This window comes from Myodes glareolus, chromosome 7 (assembly GCF_982192425.1).
Source record: "Myodes glareolus chromosome 7, mMyoGla1.1, whole genome shotgun sequence".
Classification (NCBI taxonomy): domain Eukaryota; kingdom Metazoa; phylum Chordata; class Mammalia; order Rodentia; family Cricetidae; genus Myodes; species Myodes glareolus.
This window is the reverse complement of record NC_142032.1, coordinates 68,396,289-68,422,865: the sequence shown is the minus strand read 5'-3', so window position 1 is coordinate 68,422,865 and position 26,577 is coordinate 68,396,289. Positions and strand designations below refer to the sequence as shown.

The window sequence follows — 26,577 nt, the reverse complement described above, 5'->3', positions numbered from 1 at the left end:
CAAAACCCAAGTCGTCTGCTAGATTACAAGTGCTTCTAACTGCAGAATCATCTCTCCAGCCTACTTGAGGTATCTTGTGTAGATGCTCCCAGATCATAGAACCTGGGACTTCTGCAGACTCCACAGGGAACCTGGCCAGACTGGATCTGCTGCTTATCAGGTAAATCTGAACTTCTTCATCCCATGGGGCATTTTGTGAGGCTCTCCCTTGTAGTTACTGCAGTACCGAAGCTGGATTTCTGTACACGGCACCTGGGGGATCCAAGAAGAAAGATTCTGAAAGGACTCTACTTATCAAGACCATGAGCAACACTCTTGCTCAGGCCTCCTGGCCATAGAAGCGCGTGTGACTGAAGCCTGAGTCCAGGTGGGAGGAGGATGCACGATGGCAGGTGTACCAGGAGGCAGGGTACACTGCTGTGGACAGAGTGTGGTGCCAAAGGCAGTCAATGAGTAACAGAGCTCCACACAGTGACCTGACTGCTCTGCAAGGGACTTGTTTCAGGTGAGCAGACCTGCCCGGTATGAGAGATGAAGTTGGAAAGGAGATGGCGGCCAGACTGAGGAGGCCATTCAGTGGAAATCATCCTACAGGTAGAAGGCAGAAAGCTGGTGGTCCCCAGAGAGAACCACATGGCCCCAGGACTTGGGTTAGCTCAGGTAGACGTGAGTAGAGGGAGACTTGTGGAGGGGCACTGGGATGATGGCTATTTAGTAATGAGAAGGAGGGCGAGCACAGACATTCAATGATGCGTAGGTGCGGGCGGCTCACGCTCCTTTTTATAAAGATCTACGTGGATTATGCATGAGCAGCTGGAGGGGGAGACACCTGTGAAAGATGCTTCCAGTTACTGGGTCCTGGATAGTGGTGTCTGCTTACTGGACAGGTGCTACGTGTGTGTAAGCCTGGGACTCTTCTCCTCGGACACAAGCTGACTAAGGACATGTCATGGGCATGGTGTCGTGGAGATCTCAAAGTGAGGAAAGTATGCCTAGAAGCTCAAAATCCAAAGCTAGGGCTGGAGCAATGGCTCAGCAGGTACGGATCCTTGCTGTTCTTCCCCAGGACCAGAATTCAGTTCCCAGCACCCATGTCTGGTGGCTCACAACTGCCTGTAACTTGAGTCACAGGTGATCAGACACCCTCTCCTGGCCTCTGTGAGTATCTCTCTCTCTCTCCCTCTCTCTCTCTCTCTCTCTCTCTCTCTCTCTCATAAACACACACACACACACACACACACACACACACACACACACACACACACACACCACACCACACCACCACCACCAACAACAACAAATCTTTAAAAAATAAAAACTCAGCTGGCAGTGATGGTGGTGAATACCTTTAATCCCAAGCACTTAGGAGATAGAGGCAGGCAGATCTCTGTTAGTTCAAGGCTAACCTGCTATACAGAGTGAGTGTTAGGAAAGCCAGGGCTCTGCAGAGAAACGTTGTCTCGAAATACCAAAAAATTTTAAGAAGTAATTAGTTAATTTAAAAATAAGAGCTTTTGGTGGGGAAATCTTAATAAAAAAACCCCACACTGGCCTGGGAGTAGGAAGATACAAAATGAGAATTTAGAGATGTTTTAAAATAGTAACCCCACATGTCCAGCAGAGTGAATATCAGGTTCCTGGGGACCATCTACTGAGTCTGGGGTGACACAGGCCAGTTTTGTTCTTGTTTTCCCCTGATAAACATACCATAGAAACAAGGATGGCCACACCTAAAGTATTTATGTGAGTAGTCAGCCTGCAAAGACCCACGGTAGTGGCCAAGTGGTGACAGGAATGCTGGGCCCATTCCCAGAGGTGCTGGGCTAGGGACAGGACAGGCAGGAGAGTGAGGGAGAAATTGGACCCCTTCTCTCAGACCATTGCTGTACACCATTTATGAGACTGGAGAAAGTTTCCAGGCTCAGACCCTGAGTCCTAGGGAGCCTCTAACTTCACCCTCCACTTGTTTGCCTCCTGAAAAAGACTGGAAGGGGCTGCTTGGGCAGGTACTGGAGTGCTAGTAGGCCTGACAACTCAGGGTGGTTACCACCTCGGTTGTAAGTTTGTGTCATTCTTAATGAAATGCCACTTGGACATAGAAACTGTGTCCAGGTTCTGCAGAGGTGACGAGGGTGTGACATGTCCAAGTTATGCATTGTGGTTTTCAAGTTTGCAAGATGAATGTTATGGGGAAGGTGTTGCTCACAACCTTCGAACTCAGTAATAACTGAGCTAGAAAAACAAACAAACAAAACTGAACTGAAGCATATACCAGGAAGATGGCTGTCATTGGCTGGGGGGGTGGGTCAGAAAAGCCACAGAATCTACTCAGCAAGGGCAACATGAGGGCAGGCACAGTTGACAGCTACTATCCTAAGTTTGTTGCTGCTTCTGTGATACATACTCTTGGAGGAAACAGGATAAGGGAGGAAGGATTTAGTTGGGTTCATAATTCAGGTTCCAGTCTATCATAGCAGGCAGGAGCTTGAGACATCTGGTCACGTTACGTCAAGAGTGGAAAAAAATGCAGTAATGATCATGTGCTTGCTTGTATGTGTTCTGTTCTATCTCTCTCCTCTTTCAGTTCAGGACCTCCTGTCTAGGGAATGGTGCCGCCATCGTCAGATGGTCTTCCTAGTGTAGGAGAGAGGCTGCTTGTTTGTCCCGACCACCCAGCTTGCTTAGTCCTGAAATAATCACACAGAAACTGTATTAATTAAATTACTGCTTGGCCCATTAGCTCTAGCCTCTTCTTTGCTAACTCTCACATCTTGGTTTAACCCATTTCTATTAATCTGTACCTGTGGCAGTGGCTTACCAAAAAAGATTCAGCGTGTCTGACTCTGGCAGCTCCATGGCAGCTTTCTCTTACTGTGCTTTTCTTCCTCCCAGCATTCAGTTCTGTCTTCTCCGCCTACCTAAGTTCTGCCCTACCAGGCCAAAGCAGTTTCTTTATTCATTAACTAATGAAAGCAACACACAAACGGAAGTACCTCCTACACCATTCCTAAATCAGTTAACATAAGTAAGACAATCCTTCAGACATGTGCACAGGCCAACCCAATGTGCAAAGTCCCTATTGAGACTCTCAGGTTATTATGGATTGTATCACTACCAGCAAGAGGAGAAATCTCTTCACACAGACCTTGTTTTCTACTTGATTTTCTTTTTCTGTTAAATCAAGAAGACTGTTATACTGATTGTTGGTGTTTGGAACCCTTGATCACAAATGGCTCCAGGCTGCAGGTCAGGTGTTTCACCATGCCTGTAGGTTCCTTCTTCTTCCTCCAGGCACCTTCAATGCCATGGCAGCAGGAAGGTGGTCTCAGAGGAGTATCTGTCTAGACAGTGGGAGTGCAAATTTTGTTAAGTAGAGACTGTTCCAAGCTCTTGCCTATTCATGGAAACTCATAGAGTCTCCACAGAGGTCCCTCAGTGAGACTGCAGCTCTCAGAGTGTGCGCACAACCTATTTACACAATAAGGGCAGGGGTCAGAGAAGTGTGTCTGAGTTTAACAGCTGAATCCAGAGAGTCCTTTCCATGAGTGGAAAGATCAGGATGCCATTGGGAGGAGGAAGAGATGGCATGAGAATGCCACAGATGCACAGTATGTGCACAGACATACATGCCATCACACACATGTGTTCACAATCTGTATGCATGCATCACAAACACACAAACACACAAACATATGTGAACACATACAACACACACACACACACACACACACACACACACACAGAACCATGTCTGTGGTGGAGAATGATGGGACGAGAAGTCACATGGACGCCTTGACTCAACAACCCACCAAAGTCTCCACCATAAAAGTCAACTAACTGAGTCAGATAGCAGGAGTCAGATAGCAGTGGAGCAGCTAGGATGTGGGCTGCTTTTTCACACTCAGTCTTTCTCTACCCCTTCTTTTCTCTTTCTTTTGTTCCTTTCTCCCCCTACTCCCTTTTTTTCAGCCAGGATCCCACTAAGCTGTCAAGGGTGGTCCTCACGTTTGGAGTTCTCCGGCTGCAGCCTTTCAAGAATTCCCCAGAGTGGAGGTAGATTTCCTGAGTAGAAAGTGGACAAGCGTTTTTTTTATTTTTTGCGGATTTTAAGTTGAGATGCATTTGCTAACATGTTATAATTGCTAACCTCAGGCTAGAAGCGGGCTTGAGGCTTGGAAGTGGTCCTAAGTGACAAGTCCTGTATTTTGAATTTAGAAGGTCTTTATACCTAAAACCAGGGACTTTTAAGGCACTAAGAATAAAAAAAAAACTTACAATTTTCCCTCCCTTCCCTCTCCTTGCCTCTCTTCTCCTGCCTCTCTGACAGGGTCTCACTATGTACCCAAGGCTGATCTTGAACTTTATGTCCTTCCATCTCCACTTTCTGCATGCTGAGGTCAAAGGCACGGAACACCATGACCACTCTTAATAATTTTCACTGTCTTCCAGAACGCAGTTCCAATAAGTCCAGTTAACTTTTAAGGATATTTTCCAGGGCAGTTGAGAAAAGTGTGCACCTGTGTCTGCTGGTTGGTCTGATGTTAAGCCCACAGTCTGGTGACTCTAAACCAGTACCACACTGCTCTCTCTCCAAAGAGCACCACTTCCGAGATAACCAGCAATGATGCCACACTTAGTTGATGCAGGATCTGGCTGAACTTGGATGTGGCATTCTGGGCCTGCCTGGGGCCTCTACACCTCAGCAAAAGGAAGCGCACTCAGACCTGCTCGCTTGGAGGATGGAACAGATGCCAGACTCTGCTCATGGGAAACCCACAGTTTAGCTTCAGAGCTAGACACACGCTGACAACGAACACCAAATCAATGACAAACAATTTACACTTAAATCTGGAAGGGACAGAGCTGGGTGGTTCTAGGTAACAGAAGTGGTATCTTTTCTTCATAGCTGTCTACATGCAACACTCTTTGCCAACACGTATGTATCCACAAAATACACAGACTCACGAAATGCATGATTTTAATCTCTTTTGCCATCTGTAAGTTAGGACCAAACTAAATTGATCCATAGGAGAGCCATCTTGCTGGCTCCCTCAGCAACCACTTCCATTCCTTTCAGCCTTTCTTCCGGAGGCTGCTTCCCTTTCTGAAAAGGTTTGCCGTGTCTTCATGCGAGCGGTTGTCATGCTTTAGAAAAATCACACGCGGCAAAAAAGTCAGAACTGTCAGTTCAGAAGACGCAGCCGGTTCCACTGGGTACAGCCGAGCGAGCAGTGCTGGCAAACGATCTTTAGAAAAAAAACAGTGGACGGGAGCCGCGACAGGATGAAGATAAAAAGGGCTGCTGGCTTTATTCTCGCTGAAGGCTGGCAAGGGGAACCTGCGAGCGGGAAGGCGCCTATCAGATAGGTCATCTGTTGTGTAATGAAGAATAGGAGGCGTAGACAGGCAGGGGAGCAGGTGTGCTCCCTCGCTAAAGGGCTGGGGCGGCAGGAGTGCCGGAGAGAAGCAGAAAGCGTTGACCCTGCCAAACTGCCCACCTTTAATTTCGTAGTCTGGGTTGTCAGAGACAGCCAGGAGTGGGGAGCCCATTGATAAGGTTGCAGGTATCTCTGAAAGCCCAATTCTCTTGTCTCTGTAGCTTGGTTCAGGGTGATTTTGTTTCTCTGGGCACAACACGTCTTATCAGAAATGAATGACATATCAAAAATAAAGTCCCTGTCCTATAATATTCATGCTATTTTCTTTGGTGCATGTGCACATGTTTGGGTGTAGGCAGGCACATAAGTGTGGGCAAATGCGTGTTGTATGCTCAGAATTCGACTTTAATTGCTTGCCATTCTTCATGGGCTATCATGTGTGTTGCATACTTATTAGGGGTGACTGTCTGGCCAGTGAACCTGGGAGGCCCCCCCATCTCTTCCTTCCCCAGTCCTAGAATTACAAGTGCACAGTATCATGCCAAGGACGTCACATGGGGCCTGGGATTAAATTCAGGTTCTTAAGCTTGCGTGGAGAGCATTTCACTGATGGAGGTCTCTCTCCAGCCTCTCATACTACTTTTAAAACTCTCTCTCTGACATGGTTTGGTGATATTGAAGTACCACTCTGCTAATAAGCAGCAGCAATTCGATACTGTTATTACTGTTTTTCAGTGCTACAGATTGAATTCAGGGCCCGCGCACACCAGACAAGCTGGCTCCCACTGAGCTACACTCCAAACTCTGAGTTAACAACTTTAAATGTGTCCCTGTCAGGAATGCCTGCCTCATCTAGCTTCGCTTAGAACATGCATTATGTTCTGTGTTCAAAAAACTACCCCACAAAAATGATTGGTGAATACCCAGTAAAACACACACACACACACACACACACACACACACACACACACACACACACGTTTCACTTGCTTGCTGCAGCTTATATTCTACAAGACAGTTTAGAACTACGTCTTAGGCACAAACGAAGCCATTGGCTGATTTGGGAACTGTAGGTGAGGGCTGCAAGCTGGGGTTGCTTCAGGATTGGCTTGGCCTGGGGTGGCTTTAAATGCTTGGATAAACCTACAAGCAGGAAGTAGGAATGTCCACTGAATCTGGGCTTTCCCCAGTCAGGGGGCGGGAGCCCCACTTCCATGCCCAGCGTGGAGGCTATGAGATACAGTAGAGGTCTTTCAGCCAAATATACTTTGGCAAAATGCCTCACCCCGCGGAATTGTCAAATCAGATCTTTTAAGAACCATGCCGCGATTGAATGAGCTAGGCTGTGACTCCCAGGGGGTTCTCTCTCCTCTGGCCAGCCTGCTACGATCAATAATGACCGTTTGTGCTTAGTGAGAAGGAGTGGAAGCCGTGCTTCTATATTGACCGGCTGGGTAGATGCCAGCCCATCATTGCAGCCAGGCAATCAACGTTCCCACACCCGGCAGCCCGAATGCCGTAGAGCCAAGGCACCTAAATATTAGCTTTGCCGTTCATCTGCAACCTGAGCCCTGGCGTGGCTGGGTACCCTGCGTACCAGCATGCATCATTTATCACCCCCACTCCCCTTCACAAATAATCTAAAGGGAGTATGATTCTTTCCTTCCTGCCTCCTGACATGCAGGCCTGGCCACAGGACCCAGCAGTAAATATCTATCTTAAACAAACTGCTGTCAGGGCTAAGTCACCAGGGATGCTTAAGAGGGAATTAGGAATTAAGAATTTGTGGTGATGGGTAATAAAAGATGGATTGCTTTATTTGTGTGGCTCTGCAAATGTCTGTGTTCAAATAGGTGGAAAAGACTAAAATAAGACCACAATTTTGCATTTGGCTAGGTCACACCTGATAATGTGGCAATTAATTTTCTAGTTACAACGATGCGTGTGGGTGTATTAGTATATGTTAATGGCACTATGCACACAGCATCCTATGTATATGTTACAGTGCATTGTGTATGCATGTGTGTGTGTACATCCATGAACCACGTGTAAGTGTAAGGGTGGTGAAGTTGAAATGATCAGATTTGTGTCTGGATGATAATAATTGGGCTATCTGATGGGTTTTTTTTCGAGGGGGGGGGGAACATGGTCTACTGATGCCTGTTTGTTAAATTTGCAGAGTGGCAACTTAGGCCTGTATATTTAAAAATCAATTTGTAAAAAAGTCTATATGTCCACATTTTAGGATTTAATCTTTTTGGCAATCTAAAGAACAAAAATAGCCGAGGCCAAATAGCTTGGTTATCTGTGCAGTCAGTGCCTGGAAATAAGAAGATTACAATGTTTAAAATCAAGCTTACACATGTATTTCCCACTTTTAAAGCCAGAAAACCCCCTAAATTGTTAGGTCTCAGTTCTTTAATCTCCCCGCTGAAGCTGAAAGGTGAGCTCAGGGGAGACACCCACTGTTTTCAGTGCTAAAGAGGAGCTAAGCCACAGGTCCTGAGTTGATGGCTTGGTTCCCAGGACCGACCGAGCTGGAGAAGTGCAGCTCGGGGTCAGGGGCTAGGGCTGGAGGAGGGCTGGCTCTCTCAAATGCATTTCCTATGTGAACTTGGGGTCTTGTGCAGATGTTAGCCCAAGTGTGGTTTAATTTAAAAGCAGTCCATAAGCAATCTAAACTGCAAGCCCACTTTTTCCTCACTGGTATAATGGTCATACCTATGCTTGGTACTGCTTTGGCTTCATCCTTTCGTGCAAGCTTATCCTGGGAGACACCATTTTCTTCTTCAAACTATGGCCTCTTGGTACCTTTCTGGCAATGGTCTATACTCCTGAGTCTCTCAGGCAGTGGTCTATGCTCCTGAGTCTCCTCCTGGCCTGGCCTTTCCTTTCTCACTGTCTGACACACAGCAGATAAGTTTACTCAAGTCTCTTCAGGACCAGAGACTTCTCTATCACCATGTTTGTAGCTTAACGGGAAGTTTTGGATGCTTTCATTAGAGGAGTAAAGAAAGGTGGGATGTTCCATCGTGAGGTAGGGTTGGTTAGAAAAATATCCCGGGAGGAGGGAGAGGTCCACAAAGCTCCTAATGTCTTTCAAGCTTTGTCTGCCCTTGGAGGAAGCCAGATCAGGCGACTCTGTGACTCCTGAGCAAAAGAGGTGCCTATGGGAGTCTGCAGATTGCTCTTCCAGACAGCCTACCCTGTCCTAGAACACTCTCCTTTCTGCCTAAAGGGTCCAGGGGCTTAGCCATCCTTGCTGAAGCCAGGAAGAGTCTGTCCTTTGTGGGGGCCTGGCCCTTGGATCCCTGACATGGGGAGGGTCGTGGGAGTCTGGAAGATTGAACAGATGTCCAGGTGCTGCAAGGAAAAAAGACAAACTTTATTCTAGATAAAGGCTAAGAGGCAGGCAGCCACTGGCAGGCACCCATGATGCAGGAGAATTGTCTGTATTCTGTCAATCATATTTTAATAAAACGCTGATTGGCCAGGCAGGCAGTATAGGCGGGAAAGCCAGACAGGAAGTAGGGATGGAGCAAAGAGACTGGGAGTATTCTGGAAGCAGAAGCTCCCTCTGCCACTCTTGCACAGATCACTGAAGAGGCAGCATGTAACTTGCCCAGCTGAGAAAGGTGGCTAATGTAGATAAGGATAATGGGGTAACATAAGTTATAAGAGTTAACAAGAAGCCTGACCTAATGGACCAATCAGTTTATAATCTTATGGAGTCCTGTGTGTGATTTTCCTTGGGGTATGCCGGCTGTGGGGTACCGGGTGGGACGGAAACCCCAACAAGCCGGCCCCCTCATGTTACACACCCAGGAATGCACTGGTACACACAGGTAACATACAGATGGACAGGCACATATACATAGATGAGCACAGAGGCTGCATGGAAGAAGGCCTACCTACAGACAGATATGGGCAGGGTGATGAAGACACAGGCTCAGGCCTCTGACCGCAAAGCCCTGTTTACACAGAATCACACCAAAGTGGCACTCTGCCAGGCGTGGCTCTATGGCAGGTTACATCACTTTATTGTTGAGGTTCTCTGGCCATCCGGCATCAGTCATTTTGTACTGACTCACAGTCCCTGGATATCCAGTGTCAGCCATGCTTTAGCTGTACCATGCTGCCGAAACATAACCTAGCCTTTCTGGCTTTCTGTTTTTAACGCATGACATCGATGCATGCCGGGAGCAGGCAATTCTGTGTGAGCATTGACACTGAGATGTCATTCTCAGGAAGCAGAGGATGCGTAGAGGTCCCAGTGACTTTGGACGCCCTCGTGCCTTTACCTTTGAACGGTCACATGATATCCAGCACTAATTCTGATCTGCAGTGGCGTCAGCAATATGCCTGTCTTTTCACTGTGCCAGTGGGGAAGGGCCCATAAGGAGGACCCACTACCAGCTTGCCATGCATGGTGTCCTGTCCTGGGCACTCCGAAGAGAGCTGAGCTGCTTCCCTCAGCTTGTCTGTGCATCTCAGTGATCCTGGGAGGCAGGAAACAGTAGACTTGGGACTTCAACGAAAGCACATTCGGTTTCTGTATTAGGGGTTTGAATGAGTGAACCTGGAGTTTAGTGCAGATGCCTGGGCCCCAGTTGCTCCAACAGACTAGGCATGGCCACTAGTCATAATATTCTAGTTCGATGAGCAATAGTGAAAAACAGAGAGAGGAGATTTAATCAGTGTGGCCATCTGGGGACGGATGATGAAGAGGTTCAGTGATGCCCAAGTCTGAGCGCAGGATACTGATAGAGGCAGAGTTAGGGCAGGCCAATTGGATCATTGTCTCCATTCTGGTTCTACAAGGTGGTCTGACGGTGTAGTTGTTGCTATCACTCTAGAGCAGGGGCTCTCAATATTCCTCACACTGTGACCCTTTAATACAGTCCCTCATATTGTGGTGACTCCCAGACACAGAATTATTTTTGTTGCTACTTCATAACTGTAATTTTGCTACTGCTTTGAATCATAGTATAAATATCTGATATGCAGCCCCAGTGGGGTCACGACCCACAGGTTGAGAACCGTTGCTCTAGGGGCTCATCTGGTTCATTTAAATGATCACCTCTGCTCCAGGCTACAGCATCAACCTCATGGAAAATACGCTGATCTGGGGTAAGGCGTATACACCCTGGGAGGCTTTACTGTTCCCAGAATAGAAGGTGATTTCCCGTTTAGGACAAGGACTTATCTCTAAAGGAGATGAGGTAGTCCCAGTAGACAGACTCTCTTAGCAATCGTCATGCCTGTGCAGAGTCCAGCAGGAGTTTGAGTCTAAGCCAAAGAGACAGACATAAATGAAGGCAGAGGCGCCAGGGTCTTGCCCTGCTTCAGTCACCTTGTTGGCCCAAGCAAGGAATCAGTGCATTTAACAAAAGAAGCTCTCGATCACTGGATATAAAGTCTGCTCCCTATGGTGGCTTGCACACACCTTTCTGAGCAAAAGGGATGAGGACTAGGCACAGCATCTGCACATACTCAGTGGCTCAACTAGGGTTCATCTGAATCTCTGTAGCAAGAACACACTACAGAGAGGCTGCTGTGTGAAGCTGAGATGGTGACTTCCCAGAATATTAGGTTAATTAATGGTCCACAGGTCACCTCTCCATGTGATGAAAGTGAGGGCTGTTTTAGAAAGTTCTTTGGGGAAATTTATCCCCCTTTGAGGTATGGAAGAGCTTATTTTCACTTTATGGATTTTCTAAGCCACTCTGCTCTGCCTCCCTGGCAGCCTTCCTCCTCCAGCGGACCCTGCTTATCAGCTCTCCCGGAGCAGCCACTCTCCCTGTGTTCCAGCTCTGGCCCACCAGCCTCACCACCCATCTTGACACCCTTCCTCAGAACACATGCAGGCACACACAACATGCATGCTAGATACATAACTGCATATGTTCACATATGTAGTGCATCAATGTACATACCTCCACACCTGTGCACACATATACTCACATGCTTGCACATGCACATTCTCACAGACACACACACACACACATTCACATGTGTTCATGCACGCATGCACACAGTTTCAAAGTTGTACATGCATGCCCACACATACGTGTGCTTATATGTTTATACACACACATGCCAACATGTATGCGTATGTACACATTCATATGCTTGTACATATGTATACTCATATACATACACATGCACATATATCCCCACGTGAATATTCACATGCTTGCATGCATTCATACATATGCTCACATACCTAGACACACACCTATGCTCAGACATGTGCACACACTTTCTTGCCTTTATTTCGTTTACCATCTTGCTTCATTTCTCCTTTCCAATCAAACCCTCCTGGCAATGGTTTTCTTTCACTTGCTTCTCTGCCCATTTCTCTGATTTCCACCCTCCAACCTTCTGGAGTTTAGCCCCTGATCTTTGCCTAGGTTACTTTCTGTGTGTCTAGATTAATGAAGTCCACGTGGCAGAGTTTGACACTGGTGGTGCCCGGTTCTCAGATCCTCTTCTTGGCACCCACATCCCGTCCTCTTCTGCCTCCCCTCCTTTTCCACTTTCTTCTGGCTGGCTGGCTGGCTGCCTACACTTCACTTTTGTCAGAGCTGAGTGTTTAGATGTTGGTCCTGGGTCCCTGGCTCCTTTCCTCCTATACTATGCTCCCACTGGGTCTGAGTTCTACAAGCCCCAGGCTGTAGAAATAGGGCATCCTAAAATCTCCACCACCACCTCAGGTATGTGAGGCAGCAGCTTCAGCATGCCCAAAGTCATCTTCTCATATCTGGATTAATCAGAAAAACTCCATAGAATGGGCGTTCCCTCACTAGGCGTGTATCTCCCACACTTCTGGTGGTTGGATTTCAAGATACGGTTCACGGTGAGGGCCTACTTCCAGGATTTCAGGCTGCTGTTTCTTGCTGTGTCTTTAAGTGACAGGGCATGGGTAGGGAGGGAGAGAAGAAGAACACGGCCTTGGGAGAAAAGAGTGGACTATCGACAGAGCCAGCCAGCACCCTCTGAGTATCCTTGCATGAGGTCACTATTGCAAGGACTCTGCCTCGGAACCCCATGGAACCCCTCACCCAGAGAGTCTCTACTCCCAGTACCGTTACTCTGGCTATGGAGGCTTCAGTACGGAGATACAAATGTTGAGTCCTCAGAGACAGCTAGCAGGGTGCATGAGGACAAGGCAGAACCAGCCCCAGGGTCTCTGGAAACCCCCTGAGCTGCTCTGGCCAGTGCACGGCTGAGGGTCCTCTGAGACTGCCTATGTCTTCCTGGTTTCTTGCCTCTCTCTAACACCCACACAGGTCTTCCCTGACCCAGCATGCTCCTCACAGCACAGCTGGAGGGCAAGGATGGCTACATCATTCCCTGCCATGTGCTCTTAAGCTGTACCTGGAGTTTTAGAACAACACCAGACTGTGGGAGAAGGTTAGAGGTAGTCCTGACTTTCCTTCATGCCTCTCCAGCTTCCTCTCTCTTCTTTTCCTCTGTAGGCTGCTTCCTTGAGCATCTTCCTCTAGTAGTCATAGGGCTTCCTTCCTGCTTTTCCTGGTTAATATGGTCTTTGGTTCCCAAAAGCTCTTCCCTGCTGATACTGCCTTCTGGCGGTTCTGTGGTGGCTGTGACCACATTTGGTACTTTCTCCAAGCAGGTCTCTAAGACTGTCAGGTGTTTGTTTCTAACTCCTCTCATCACCCCATATGTAGGCTCAGCTTTGGGGACAGGGACTTCTGAAGCCTACCTATGAACCTGGCTATCCTCACTCCCCTGCTCCAGGGACCAATCTGAGTCATTTCCAGGAGCCCAGAGCTACAGCGTTCCCTACCTAGCTAACTCCTCAATCACCTCTTGGTGCCTTCTGCTCTTCAGGTTCAGCAACTCTGCACCCCGCTGAGCCAGGGGAATAGGACATCTGCGCTCAGCATGCCTTTCTGCAGCCCACTGAGTCATTAGCAGAGACAAGATGAGCCCCAGATGCTGGAGGAAGATGGCAAAAATTCACAGTCCCCTGTGAGACAGATAAACACAGGCAACTGTGTGAGCTGATGGGTATCTGAAGCTGTCGTGCTGGCTGTGTTGTGAACGGGGAGGCTGGTGATCTTTGGGGTCTTCGTTTCGAGGAGAAAGAGAGCAAGCTTTTGTCTGAAATATGGCCAGTGGACTCGTCAGCTTCTTGAAGGACAGAAGGGTTTGACCTCATCCCCCAGCTCCTTCATGTAGGGCTTGAAGACCCTTTAGTTTCACTGTGTGGTCCAGATGTAGATTGAACTTGAGAGCAGAGGTGACCTTAGACAGGGCACTTACTCTAATCCTTACCCTTCGTGTCTGTTCCTATTCCAGAGGGCCTTGATAGTTCAATACAGGACCCATGATGGGAAGGCAGCCTGAAGACAGGCTCAGGGAGGAAAGCAGCTGTTGTGTGTGCAGATGTTTGTTCCACGTTGTCCAGGTGTTGTCTCACCACCCAGGCTTCATGTCCATGGCTTGGAGATCTAGCCAAAGGACTTTGATTCAGGCATATATTTTCAGAAAACTATTAAAATATATGTGCTAGTTTTTATTTTATGTTTGAAATGCTTTTATTTAAATATAGCCTAATGGAAAAAGTGACGACCTTTTATGTGGAACCAGATAATCAATAGTAATGGGAAAATGGTAATAAATTATATATGCTTAGAGCTCTGAGTACCTTTACAGAATGTAATTGAGTGTTTTTACTAGAATTTCATTCAAAGAAACCATTGCCTCCACATTGTTTAATAAATATATTCACTGGCCATCAAGAAGTTTCAAAAAGTTTGGATTACAGGTGCTGAAAAGATTATCTATCTATCTGTCTATCTATCTATCTATCTATCTATCTATCTATCTATCTATCTATCTATCTTTTATTTATTATCTATCTATCTATCTATCATCTATCTATCTATCTATCTATCTATCTATCTATCTATCTATCTATCTCAGTAGTAGAGTATTTGGCTAACATGTATAACATCCTGGGTTAAATCCTCACTAATACAAAATGAATGAATCAATGAAGTAATAAACTAATGAATGAGTGAATACATATGAAGTAAAATGAAAGCAATGGATCATAAGAAGGCTCATTTGCTCCAAGTGCCTCTAAGGACAAAGATGTGGGTACTCATAAGAGACTCTAGTCTTTTTCTTGTGGATGTGTTAAGGATTTCATGAATGGGCAGTAGATCAGGCTGGTGACCATAACATCAGCAAGACCACAGGGGTCATGAGGTGTGCTGTTCTCCAGTTTATAAAGTGAACATTGCCAGATTGATTATTTTCTCTTCCTTCCAAGAAGAGTGTCCAGCCTCCTGATTGTGAGGGACTGAAGGTGTGGCCTGTGTTCAGACACCAGGGAATAGATTAAAATCTTATTAATAGGACTCTGTGAGGCTTGAAGCCCGCAGAGATTATAACACTCACTAAGTCTTTTACAGATCTGTTCTCTGAGGCTTTGGGTAAAAGATCTTGAAGTTATATTTCATTTGATGCCGAGTTAAGGAGAGTAGCAGGCCTTACAAAGTCTTTGTACCATTTTAAACCTCAATTATCTATTTGTTCAATGCATGTTCACATGTTCATGATCGGTAAAGGACTTAGCTTGCATATAGCAATCAAGGTGTGAAGTTCAGTGTTGTGGTTAGTGTCAATTGACAACAAAGTCTAGTCTGGGAGATGGACCTCTAGGCCTGCCTGGGGTTATTACCTTGATTGTGTTAATTGATGGAGGAGACTCACACACTGTGGGTGGCACACTTCCCTAGGCTGGGGTCCCTGGACTGTGTAAGCGGAGAGAGGGAGCTTTGCATCGCTAGGCATTTATCACTCTCTGCTTGCGGATTGTGGATGTGATTGTGACCCCAGCTGCTCTGAGCTCCTTCTGCCTTCTCTCTGACGTGGCTGACTGTACCCTCAGCTGTAAGACATCGTTACTGTCATCCTCAGGGTGATTTATTTCGGTAACAGGAAAGGAAACCAAGGCACTGGGAAAGAGAAACATCCCTGACTTTCTCTCATGAATCTGTTCATTTCTTCAACTCCATTTCTCTCAGTCACACAAACACATAAAGAAATGCTCTCCATGGCATGTCTTCATGGAGAAGGCCTGCTGGGTGGAAAGCCACGTAGGGGTGAGGTGGTTAACTCTGTAAGGTGAGACAGACAATGGTAGATGAAGCTGGAGCTGGGGACCAGGCCTTGGGAGGAAGGTGAATGGTGAGAAGAGACAGTCCTGTGACCGCCTCCCAAAGACTGAATGGAGAGAGAGAAAAAGAAAACCCTTTAAGTCCCTACTGCCATTATGTTCGAGCCTTTAGGCCTGAAAAAACAGAGAACCCTGGGAAGATTCTTTTGGCTAATGCTGAAACATTTCTCTGTAGGGGAATGTTAGTTCTAGCAGGAGCTTCTTGAGACTTGGTCTTTGTGGTACTTAAACCATGGGAAGAGAGGAAATCCCTTAGCTACTTCCTATTGCACCCTCCCAAGAGGTTATGGACTTGCAGAGACTTTCTGTGATCACCTGAGTATCTGCAGGATGTGAACATTTGTCCCCTTCCACCCTCCCAATACCCTTCCCTCTTCCCTCTCTTCTGAGGTAGATTGTGTTTGCTCTTTCTGCTTTGCTATTTTTCCCATTTAAAAATATTGTATTTGCTCACTATAGAAGAACTTAAAGCTGTAGGAAAGTAAGAGAGAATCGAAAGATGACACACAGGTCCCCGTGGTGCTAACTAATGTTAACATTTTGGTGGTACTTTTCCAAATCTTTCCTCAAATAATTTTCCTATTATAACTCTATGTATATATAATTCCCCATCCTGCTATTTTATTTAATATCATAAATAATTTAAGAGACTCTACAAGTATTGCATGGGGTTGAGTTACCGTAGTGTGTGCGAAACTTCTTTTCTTCCTCCTTATTAGATACAAATTATTTTCAGGGGTTTTTCTAATAGAAATAATACCACAGTGGACATATTTTTATGGGAAACTCTTCCCACATTAGCTTTTTCTTTTTCAGTGCTAAGGATCAAACCTGGGACTTAATGGCTGCTAGACAAATGCTCCATCATTGAGCCAAACTCGCAACCCTTTAGGAATAATCTTCAAAAGTGTAAAACAGAACTGGACTTGCCAAGCCATAGACTATAAACGTTATCCATGCGTTTGGTCCAGATGGCCATATACTTTCCCGCCGTCCCTCCCTATGAGAGTCTACATTGCAGAAACTTTAGAGCGTGAGTGTTATTAAATTCCAATCGACCCACTAACTCACCAGCAATAAACCTTTATCAATTAACATAGCTACTGATCAGAGTTTAAGCTTCGTGACGAGAGAGCTGTTTGCCATTTGTGTTTGTTTTTTTTTTCTTTTCATCAATGCCCACGAGGCACCTAGAGCAATCTCAGGTGCTAGTGTTTCCGGTGTCTAACTAGTAGCATGGAATAGACTTTCTAAGTGTCCCTTTGTGCTGATGATGCACTCTTGCCTGACACGCTCAGATCTGGATCAAGAGTTCCTCCTCTCTGTGCTTTGGAGACCTGTTTCTGTCAGTGTTTTCCTGGGGCACACTAGAGCAACCCGTGGGAGCTTCTAACATAGTGCTTCCTGGGTCAGACACCCTCTTATTCCTGGATTCATCTAGGAATCAAAGAGTAGGCTCAGCACAGATGATCTCCTGGTAGGGTCACAGCATCTTGTCACACTATTGCAATCACAAAGAGAAGTAGAACATTGTACATATCAGCATTTATTTATCTATCTATCTACCTATCTATCTATCTATTTATTTATTTATTTAGAGTGTGTGTGTGTGCATGTGCGTGTGCATGTGTGTATGTCTGTGATGTATGCATTTATTCATGCAGGTGAGCATGCACATTTTGCGTGTGTGACAGCCCAAGGTAGGTGTCAAGAATCTGCCTCAGTCTCTCTATAATAGATCTTTGGATGCAAGATACCTGAAACTCGCCAGTTTGGCTAGGTGAACTGGCTAGTGAGCTCTAAGCATCCACCTGTCTTCGCCTCCCCAGTTCTGGGATTCAGCTGTGTGCTGCCATGTCTGGTTGTTCTGTGGGTTCAGACTCAGGTTCTCATGCTTATGTGACAAGTGCTTGGCTGACTGAATGACAGCTCCCCTGCCCTGCAGCAGGGTTCCAACATCATCATGTCAAGTGACAGGGGCAGGCAAAGGACTTTCTTTTCAATTCCATCTGCCATGCCCAGGTATTTGTCCAGGCCCAGACACCAACACAAATGTTCTTTTAGGGAGCTCGCCTCTTACTCTTTGTCTACTCTTGAAGTTCTCACTGGTTCTTTCACCCACATATCATTTAATTAGAAACATCTCTGTGTCCTTTGACAACATCATGTACCATCAATGCCTCTACAGTGGCCCAAATTTTGTTGAGTCAAAATGATCCAATTTCAGGGCTCATGTCCTCTTCCATGTAGATCCAGGAATCAACTCTTCACCTCTCAATCTACAGCTTGCCAACTGTCTCTAGGGATCTAATGATGATGAAGGTTTCTGAGGACCATGGTTTCATGGGGCTTGGAAAGCCCAAGCCACCTGGAATCTCTGTGGGGAACTGTGCCCAGGGAGCCATGAAAGATGGCAAAGAATGCCAACAGTGATCATGTACTCTACAGAGGACTCTCCACAGGGGTTCAGTTGCTTTCCTCACAATCACCCAAAACGAAGAGAAAATTCAGGCAAAACTTTCTTCTTAAGTTATATAAACTCTAAGAGATTTTTTTTTACAACAAAATGAGAATAAAGGGTAAGTTATAAATGGCCCCTCTTAAGACAGCAGTAAAACTGGAGCTGTACGGCATTGACCACCATGAGAAACTACTTTCATAATTGTTTTAATTTTCTCTCTTGGCGTTATGAAGACCTTCATTACACACAGCTCTGCGCTAGCACCTTTATTTGCAATGAAATAAAGGGTGAAAGGAAATTGAGGTTAAAACATGGCCAAGCTTCTGATGACAAAACCAGGAAGTCATGTAAAACCCTTCTCTCCAGGAACTGAACTCAAGCTAGGGTGCTCTCAAAAAATGAGGAAGGTGCATTTCCGTTTTCTTTCCGTGTCAGAGCCCCCATCTTCCTCATAAATGCTTCTTGAACGTAGAGTTTATGTCTGGGCTTAAATTGAGTATACAGAAAGGCATAGCTATGTTTATTCAGTTCATGGTTTAATTTTAGAACAAGTATTTGTCAGAGACAACCGCCTACAGATTTTTAGAGTTCTATTGATGTCATTCTCTTTACTAAAAGACAAAAAGAGGGGCTGGAGAAATGAATCAGTGCTTACGAGCCCTGGCTGCTATTGTAGAGGACCCAAGTTTGATTCCCAGCATTGGCACGGTGGATTACAACCATCTCCAACTTCAGCTCCGCGGGATCTGGAGCTCTCTTCTGCTTTCTGTAGGGACTGCACACATGTCCCACACATATGGACATGCAGGCAAATACACACACATATAAAAACAGTAAATAAAATTAAGCATTACAAAAGATCTGAGGGTAGTGGCACACAGTTTTGATCCCAGCACTTGGGAGGCAGAGGCAAGAGGATCTCTGTGAGTTTGAGATCAGCCTGGTCTACAGAGTGAGTTCCAGATCAGCCAGAGCTACATGATGAGACCCTGCCTCAAACAACAACAACAACAACAACAACAACAACAACAACAACAACAACAACCCTAGAAAACAAAGACGAAGAGGAGGAGGAGAAGGATGGGGAGGAGGAGAAACAGTATAAACGTATCTGTTCTTTGAAGATGCTGAAGACTCCACAATGTTTTTCTTTTGGTAGAATCTACATATCTACAAAAATCCATAGCTCCTTTCTCTTAAATAGAAAATCTCCATAGCACTGAGTGTTTCTCTGCTATTTCTTTTGAGTTGAGACCCTGGTTTCACATATCGTGTGTGTGTGTGTGTGTGTGTGTGTGTGTGTGTGTGTGTGTGTGTGTGTATGTGCATGTGTGTGTGTGGGGGGGAATAGCAGGACTTGGTTATTCATTTTCAAAGCAAGTTTCCCTTTTGTAGCAAAAGCCAAAGGTGATACTATTAAGGGAACACGTTCTTACTTACCAGACAATAGATGGTGGCCATCGTTTGTGGGCTACTTGATCAGTCCATTAGAGGACTGGTTTTTATGTACATGGATTTTCTATGACTCCTGGACTTGAAGATAGGACAGCAATAGGCATCTAGTCTGGTGTGTAGAGAAGGTTTTAAAAAGAGAAGCAACATCTGTTCGCCTCTGGAGGGGTGAATATGAGAACTGTCAGGAAACCAAGACAGTCCACACCATTATTCGAGGCCAGGAAGGTTCCAGCTAAACAATCTCCCGAGTTCAGTGCTTCTATCAGAGGCTCTGGAATCAGGACACTCTTTGACTTCTGGCACATAGTTCCTGACCTGTGGAACTCCAGAGCTGGCCTGTGAACCCAGGGGCTCGGAGGGGGCTGACTGCATGTGCTGGTTGTGGGTCAATTTTAAAGACTCATTTGTGGCTCTCAGCATTTATAAACTACACTAGGTTTCGACATGGTTGGCATCATTAGCCCTCCTCCTAACAGACTTGAGCTACAGACACACTGTTGGTCTTGGTAAAGAGCCAAACTGCAGTCAAAGTGCAGTTGGGTGAGGCTTGAGTATTTCTGCTATGATTCCAAAGCTAAGGTGGGACCTGGATATCCTGGGACTTATAAATACCTTCTGCTTTCGGTTCAGGGGAATATCTGAGGATGGCTATGAGCAGGAGGAACTAGCTCCCTTGGAACCAAGGCCTTGCAAGAAAGCAGCTTTCAAAGGGAAGACATTTACTGAGATGCTTAAGTTTTAGGTAATATTTAAAAGCAATCCTGAACCTGATAGCTTTGGAACCATGCCTCAGACAACCGTCCTCCCTGCAGTGAGTGACTGTGCTCCTAACACAGATAATGTAATTGCCCAACAGGACCCAGTGTATTGGCTCTGGCTGGGTCTGGAAGGGTCGCACCCTTCCCTGTGCTGGCTGTGGGTAAATTTTAAAGACTCCTTTGTTGCATGATGAAACCGTGATTGACTCAACTCTCATTGCAAACCAAGAGAAATTGTTACTCACATCTTAATTCAGCTATGGCTGCTGCAGACACTGGGGAGAGTTCCCTCTCAAGGGTGCATCTCTAGGGTGCATCTCTAGGAAACCATGTTTCAGCTTGTGTTGCCTTGGGTCCCTTTTCTTGTATCTAGTCTCACGAGAACTATTCCTGTCTGACAGAAAGGTGGTCTCCATATGTGGGGAGCAAAATTTTGATGGAGAGAGAATAAGGGCAGAACGGATCACCTTCAGCTGTCACAGGTGTGTTCATGTATGTGTAGTCTCTGTGTTGTGTGAGTAACGGTGTATAGTATGTGCATGTAGTTTATGTGTGTAGAATGTGTATGTGTGTATAGTATGTGTGTGTGGTAAGTATATGCGTGTATGTCCATCTTAAAAATGGGGTCTTCTTGATGATTTTTGCTTTATGAATTATCTCAGTGTCTTTGATATCTATAATCTTTTTCAAGAGCTCTGTCTTGGGCAAAGATGGTGTCCTAGTTTGCTTCTCAATTCCTTTGATAAACCAAAACCAGCCATGGAGGAAAGGGTTTTTTTTGGGTTATCCTTCCATATCACAGTCCACAATTGAGGGAAGCCAGGCCAGGAACCTGGAGGCAGGAACTGGAGCAGAAGCCACGGAGGATGGCTGCTTACTGGCTTGCTTCCCTAGCTTGCTCAGCCTGCTCTCTTATCACCCGAGGGCCACCTGTCCAGGAATGGCAGCACCCACAGCGGTCTGGGATTTCTCAGGTCAATTATTAATCACGCAAATGCCCCAGTGACAAGCCTATAGGCCAGTCTGGTAGAGAGGGCAATGTCTCGTCAAAGGTCCCCTCTTCCTGGGTCACTCTACTTTGTGTCAAGGTAGCAATAAGTAACCAGTACAGATGTCATGAAACAGTGAGTGACCGTTTGGCTTAACTTTCCATGTCTTGGTGACCATTGAACTACAGAGAACCCCGGGTTCTGTGGTGCAGGCCCTGACTCTTGTTTTCTGGGCTCCGACGGGACACATGAAGGCAGGAATATGGAACAGACCCCACCAATGGGTTTGAGCTGAAACCCCGGCAGGAAATCTGTTAACCACTCACCCCGCTTTGGTTGGTGTCCTCTAACTATGACTGCCTCAAAATCTTGCTTGCCCTGTGAGGTATAGTGGCTGCCGAACGCTTCCCTGTGCTGGACTCTGCAGTGTCCCTGGCCTCCAGGATTTCACCCTTTGTCCTCCACAGTATAATACACAAATCTGCACTGTAGTGCAGGCGTTTATCTGTCTACTCTAATGACGGCGGCCGGGTTTGCAATTGTCTATTAAATGGTATATTAAATAGTGTCGTAGCTAGAGGGACCTCAGGAAAATATATTAAATAGTGTCATAGCTAGAGGAACCTCAGGAAAACAACCAGCTTTTTAGGGTTTCACGGATCCCTCCTCACATGCAGTTCTGCAGCACTTTCTGGAAACGTAGCTTAAAGCATTCTTTCTTCTTTTCCTAAAAATAAAGTGGCATAGCCTAGAGCTCTTCTGGCGACCGCCTTTCCCCGGGACTCATCTTGGATGCCGAATTCCTTCCCTTTCCCACTGGATACTCCCCCAGGAGTGTGCGCCTTCTTCTTGGTTGGCATGATGTCTTAGCCTTCTGGATTTTGTTCCATTTTCCTTTCCCTTAGCTGTTCTTGAGCCATGAACTTGCTTTCCATCCAAGCTCCTTCACCCTCACCTCCCAGCCTGGCTCCTTCACCCTGCCTGTGTTTCTGCTTGCCTCCCTGTTGCCCTAGATTCTGAGCACCGTGTTTGGATGGCCGCGGTCTCTGTGCTTTCTGCTTGGCACAACTGTGTGGCCCTAGCTCTTAGCTGCAAGCAGCAAGGGTTTGTAGAGAGCATTTTGCATGGGTGGGATCTTTAACTCTTAGGGTTTGAAGGGTTCTTAGGGAGCTGTTCCTCTGGCCAATCCCTGAAAGGGACATGTGTCCCAGTACACCTTCAGGGAATGTGTAGAAAGACATTAAAGCGATAATTAGGGACTCATCATTTAATGCTTATAAGTATCACTGGTTCATCACATTAGTCTTTCACACCTGAGGATAAAATAGAGAGGATAAGACCAAAATAGATTTCTTGGTTCAATAAAAGGCAAACATTACCCAGAACGCTGTGAAGATGGAGGGTGACCCAAAGGCCCTGAATTGTGCCGTCAGGGAGAGGATAAACTCATCTAGAAGGAATCAAACTTCGAGGAATTTGCTTTCTGGATCCCCAAGAGAAGACTGCACTGTGGGACCCTAAGGCCACTACTCCTTGATTCCCAAGGGTGAGGACCCACAGGGAGCTGTCAATATGGGTCCTCTCTGAGAGACCCTGGGTCTCCTCATGGGCTCAAAGGGGCTGAGTTACAGACCCAGGACTCCCACTGGAGCGCGACAGCTGCCTGGAGACACAAGCGAAGGAGCAGAGACCGGGGTGAGGACTGGCTGCGGACTTCCTGGTCTTCGTTCTGGGGCTATTGGTGTCCTGTGTGCCGTTCTCATTCTGTTCTCACATGAGCACGTCTCATTTCTCTGACGTGAAGGAATCAGCTATTCCACACCCACGGCATTGTGTGTGGAACAATTAAATGTTGTTTGGCTTATGACATTCATGCCAATGTTCACGTGTCCACTCAGGAGGAGCTAGCCAGACCCCAGTGGGGAGCTGGCAGACATTTGTTCCTTGCTAGCAGAACCTGGGCTTTCAGGGAAGTCCTTCCAGGACATGAGCAATACCTATGTCATCCATTCCTGCTAATTTTGTTATTTTTGGCTGTGGTTGGGCTTCTGGTTGTCACATGATCCTGTTCTAGCCAATAAGATCCATGAGGACTCCGACAGAGGCTTCTGGGAAGTTTCCCCTTATTAAAAGTAGAGAGAATAATGAGGAGGAATTATTTTTTATGCGGACCTACTCTTAGCGAGGGTATGATGGCTGGTATTGCTGCCACCATTTTACCGCTGAGAGAATTCTTCTTGGAGAATGAAGAGGCTGAAGGAGCCTGGATTTCCCTACATGACTGAGCCAGATCTCTGGGGATACTTGGCTGTAGAGATCATGTTAAACAAGATAATACTGCTATTACTTACATCATTATTTTGTAATTAATTTTATGTTTTTGGCTAGGTCTCCTACGTGATATACAGTTTCTTTATGCTGCCATGTCCTAGACGCTGCTTTGTTCTGCCCATGGGAAATATTGACTGTGATTACTCACCGTGCTGGAGAGTTTTATGTCAACTTGACAAAAGTTAAAGTCATCTGAGAGGAGGGAGCCTCAGTTTAAAAAAAACTCCATAAGATCAGGCTGTAGACAAGCCTGTAGGGCATTTTCTTAACTATTGATGGATGGGTGGTACCCTCCTTGGGTTTAGGAGAAAGCAGGTTGAGCAAGCTATGAGGAGCAAGTCAGTAAGTAGTCTCCCCGGCCACCATGGCCTCTGCTTCAGCTCCTACCTCTAGGTTCCTGTCCTGTCTGAGTTCCTGCCCTCATTGCCTTTAATGAGCAACTGTGATACGGAACTGTGGTTGAAGAAAAACCTTTCCTCCCCAAGTTGCTTTTGCTCATGATCTTTCATTACAGCAATGGTAACTCCAAACCAGACACCCACCTTGGGTTTTGAATTTTAAATCTTTGTCTTCTGAACAGTTCATGCTGGGAAGTAGTTTTGACTTCTTACAGCGGGGCCCATGTCTCATAGATGGGAGTCTTTAAAGTACATTAAAAAAGAAGTGATTCTCTAGCAACCAGTCTCCCAGCTGGACCAGGCTTCCTTTCTCCAGAACTGATGGCTGAGGACCCACTGAGTGAGTGACAGGTTGTCTGAACAGGCTGTGAGTGGTGGGAGATACTTGCCTCTTGTCCACTTCCTGCCATCCCAGAAGTCTCCGGTATTCTTACATGAACTGAGGAGTGGGAACTGGGGAGTCATGACTGGGAGGAACCTGGAACAGGATTAATATGACTTTCAAAAAATTCCGAGTCCATGGAGTACAGGCTCAACCCACCTCCTTCTTCAAAATATATCTGGAGCGGAGTCTCCCACAGAGAATGCTCACATGAGGACAGTGGCAAGCACTTAGGGCTTGATTGCTCATCCATGGTGCTCACGATCCAGCAGCCTTGGCCTTCTTCTGATAGAATCATGGCATTGGCCCACAGCAGGCAGCATCAGGCATGTCCTTCTAGTAGAGCTTCTAAGAGAACCTCTTTATTGGCCTATTGTGTGGTGTAATGATGCCGTATTTTACAAGCTACGCTGTGAGTGGTGCTGGTTCAGCAATGTAAGGTGCTTTTGATTGATGGGCTCTACTTCTTCTTTGTCTTCTTCATCTTCTATTTAGGGTAGGATCTCACGCTATGTAGCCTTGGCTTGCCCAGGACCAATTTGGCCTTGAATTCATAGAGATCCACCTGATAAGTGCTGGGTTTAAAGGCATGAGCCACCATGCCTGACAACACACCCAGCTTTTTCTGACATCTATCTATCTGTCTGTCTGTCTATCTGTCTGTCTGTCTGTCTGTCTGCCTGCCTGCCTGCCTGCCTGCCTTTCTATCTATCTGTTTTTACATCCAGACCACAATTTCCTTCCCCTCTCCTTCCTTCCCCCACCTGTCCCCATCCAGACGTCCTCCATTTCTTTTCAGAAAAGGGCAAGCCTCCCATGGAAATCAACCAGTCATGGCATATCAAGTTGCAGTGAGACTAGGCACCTCCTCTGCTACTAAGGCTGGGTGAGGCACCCCAGTATGAGAAAAGGGTCCTGAAAGCAGGCAACAGAGTCAGAGACAGCCCCTGCTCTCACTGTTAGGAGTTCCACAAGAAGACCAAGCTACACAACTGTCACATATAGGCAGCGGGCCTAGGTCAGTCCCATGCAGGCTCCCTGGTTGCTGGTTCAGTCTCTGTGAGCTCCTATGAGCCCAAGTTAGTTGAGTCTGTGGGTTTTCTTGTGGTGTCCTTGACCCCTCTAGATCCTACAATCCTTCTTCCCTCTCTTCTGCAGCATTTCTCCAAGGTCTACCTAATGTTGGCTATGGTCTGTTTCCATCAGTTCCTGGGTGGAGCTTCTCAGATGACAACTGGGCTAGGCACTAATCTGTGTGTACCTCTGAATATCATTATGAATTATTTTCATTGACTTTCTTTTTGCCAATCAAGTTTAGTTCTATGCTAGGTCTCTGGTCTATCTAGCTCCTAGGTCCTGGCCCTCCAGGCTGTGTCAGAGGTGGGCTCACTCTCATGACATGGATCTCAAACTGGACCAGTCATTGCACACACAGCTTTTTAACATGGGTGCTGAGGGTTGGAGTCAGGTCTTTCCATTGACAAGAAAGTATATTACTGACTGATACATCTCTTAGCCTGAGTGGAACCTAGTATGGAAAGCATTGGACAGCAAAGTCTCTTGTTTCTGGTTCTTCAGGGCTTTTCCTATGGTATGATGGAAATCCTAAATGACAAGCTTCGTTTTTTTTTTTTGAAAATTACCATACAGTTCTTCCCCCAACCCCTACCCCGTGGCCACAGTTATTTCAATGAACTTTTAACTTTGGAATGATTTTAAGTTTTAGAAAAATATACACAAATTACTTCTTGGACTTTCTGCACCTCCATCACTCAGCTTCCTCTAGTGTTCCTTTTATGTGACCATGGTCTAGTATACAGAAAGACAGAGATCCCTGCTTTGCAGCCACCCCACTTCCCACAGGGCCCACATCTCACTTGCAGTGCCGTTAACAAGGAAGGTAGTGGGCACCAGAGACCGTGAAAGGGGTGGCAGACTTCACTTGGACTTTTAGCATTTCCACTTCCCACCATCCCAATGTCCATGGCTGTCCTTTTTCTCTTCCAGATTCTGCTTTAGGATTGCATATTGCATTTTAACTAGGCCACATTGAATTTTATTTTTGGGACAGTTCCCCTTTCCCACCACATCTTCAGCACACAGCTTTCAGTCATGTAGTATCTTGTTCATTTGTGGCTTTCTAGCCACAAAATTATCATTCCTGTCACTGGCTATAGGAGTCATCTCAGATAATGTCTCTTTAATAAAG

The 26,577-nt window shown here is 46.2% G+C and overlaps 1 long non-coding RNA gene across 1 annotated transcript in view; it reads left to right on the top strand.

The window, feature by feature from the left end:
• Nucleotides 1–234: 234 nt before the first annotated feature.
• LOC125413654 (uncharacterized) overlaps nucleotides 235–26,577 on the top strand; it is a 77,018-nt gene continuing 50,675 nt past the window's right edge. Inside the window, exon 1 of the long non-coding RNA XR_007235998.3 lies at nucleotides 235–594. This is a non-coding gene — a long non-coding RNA (uncharacterized LOC125413654). The remainder of the gene's footprint in view (nucleotides 595–26,577) is intronic.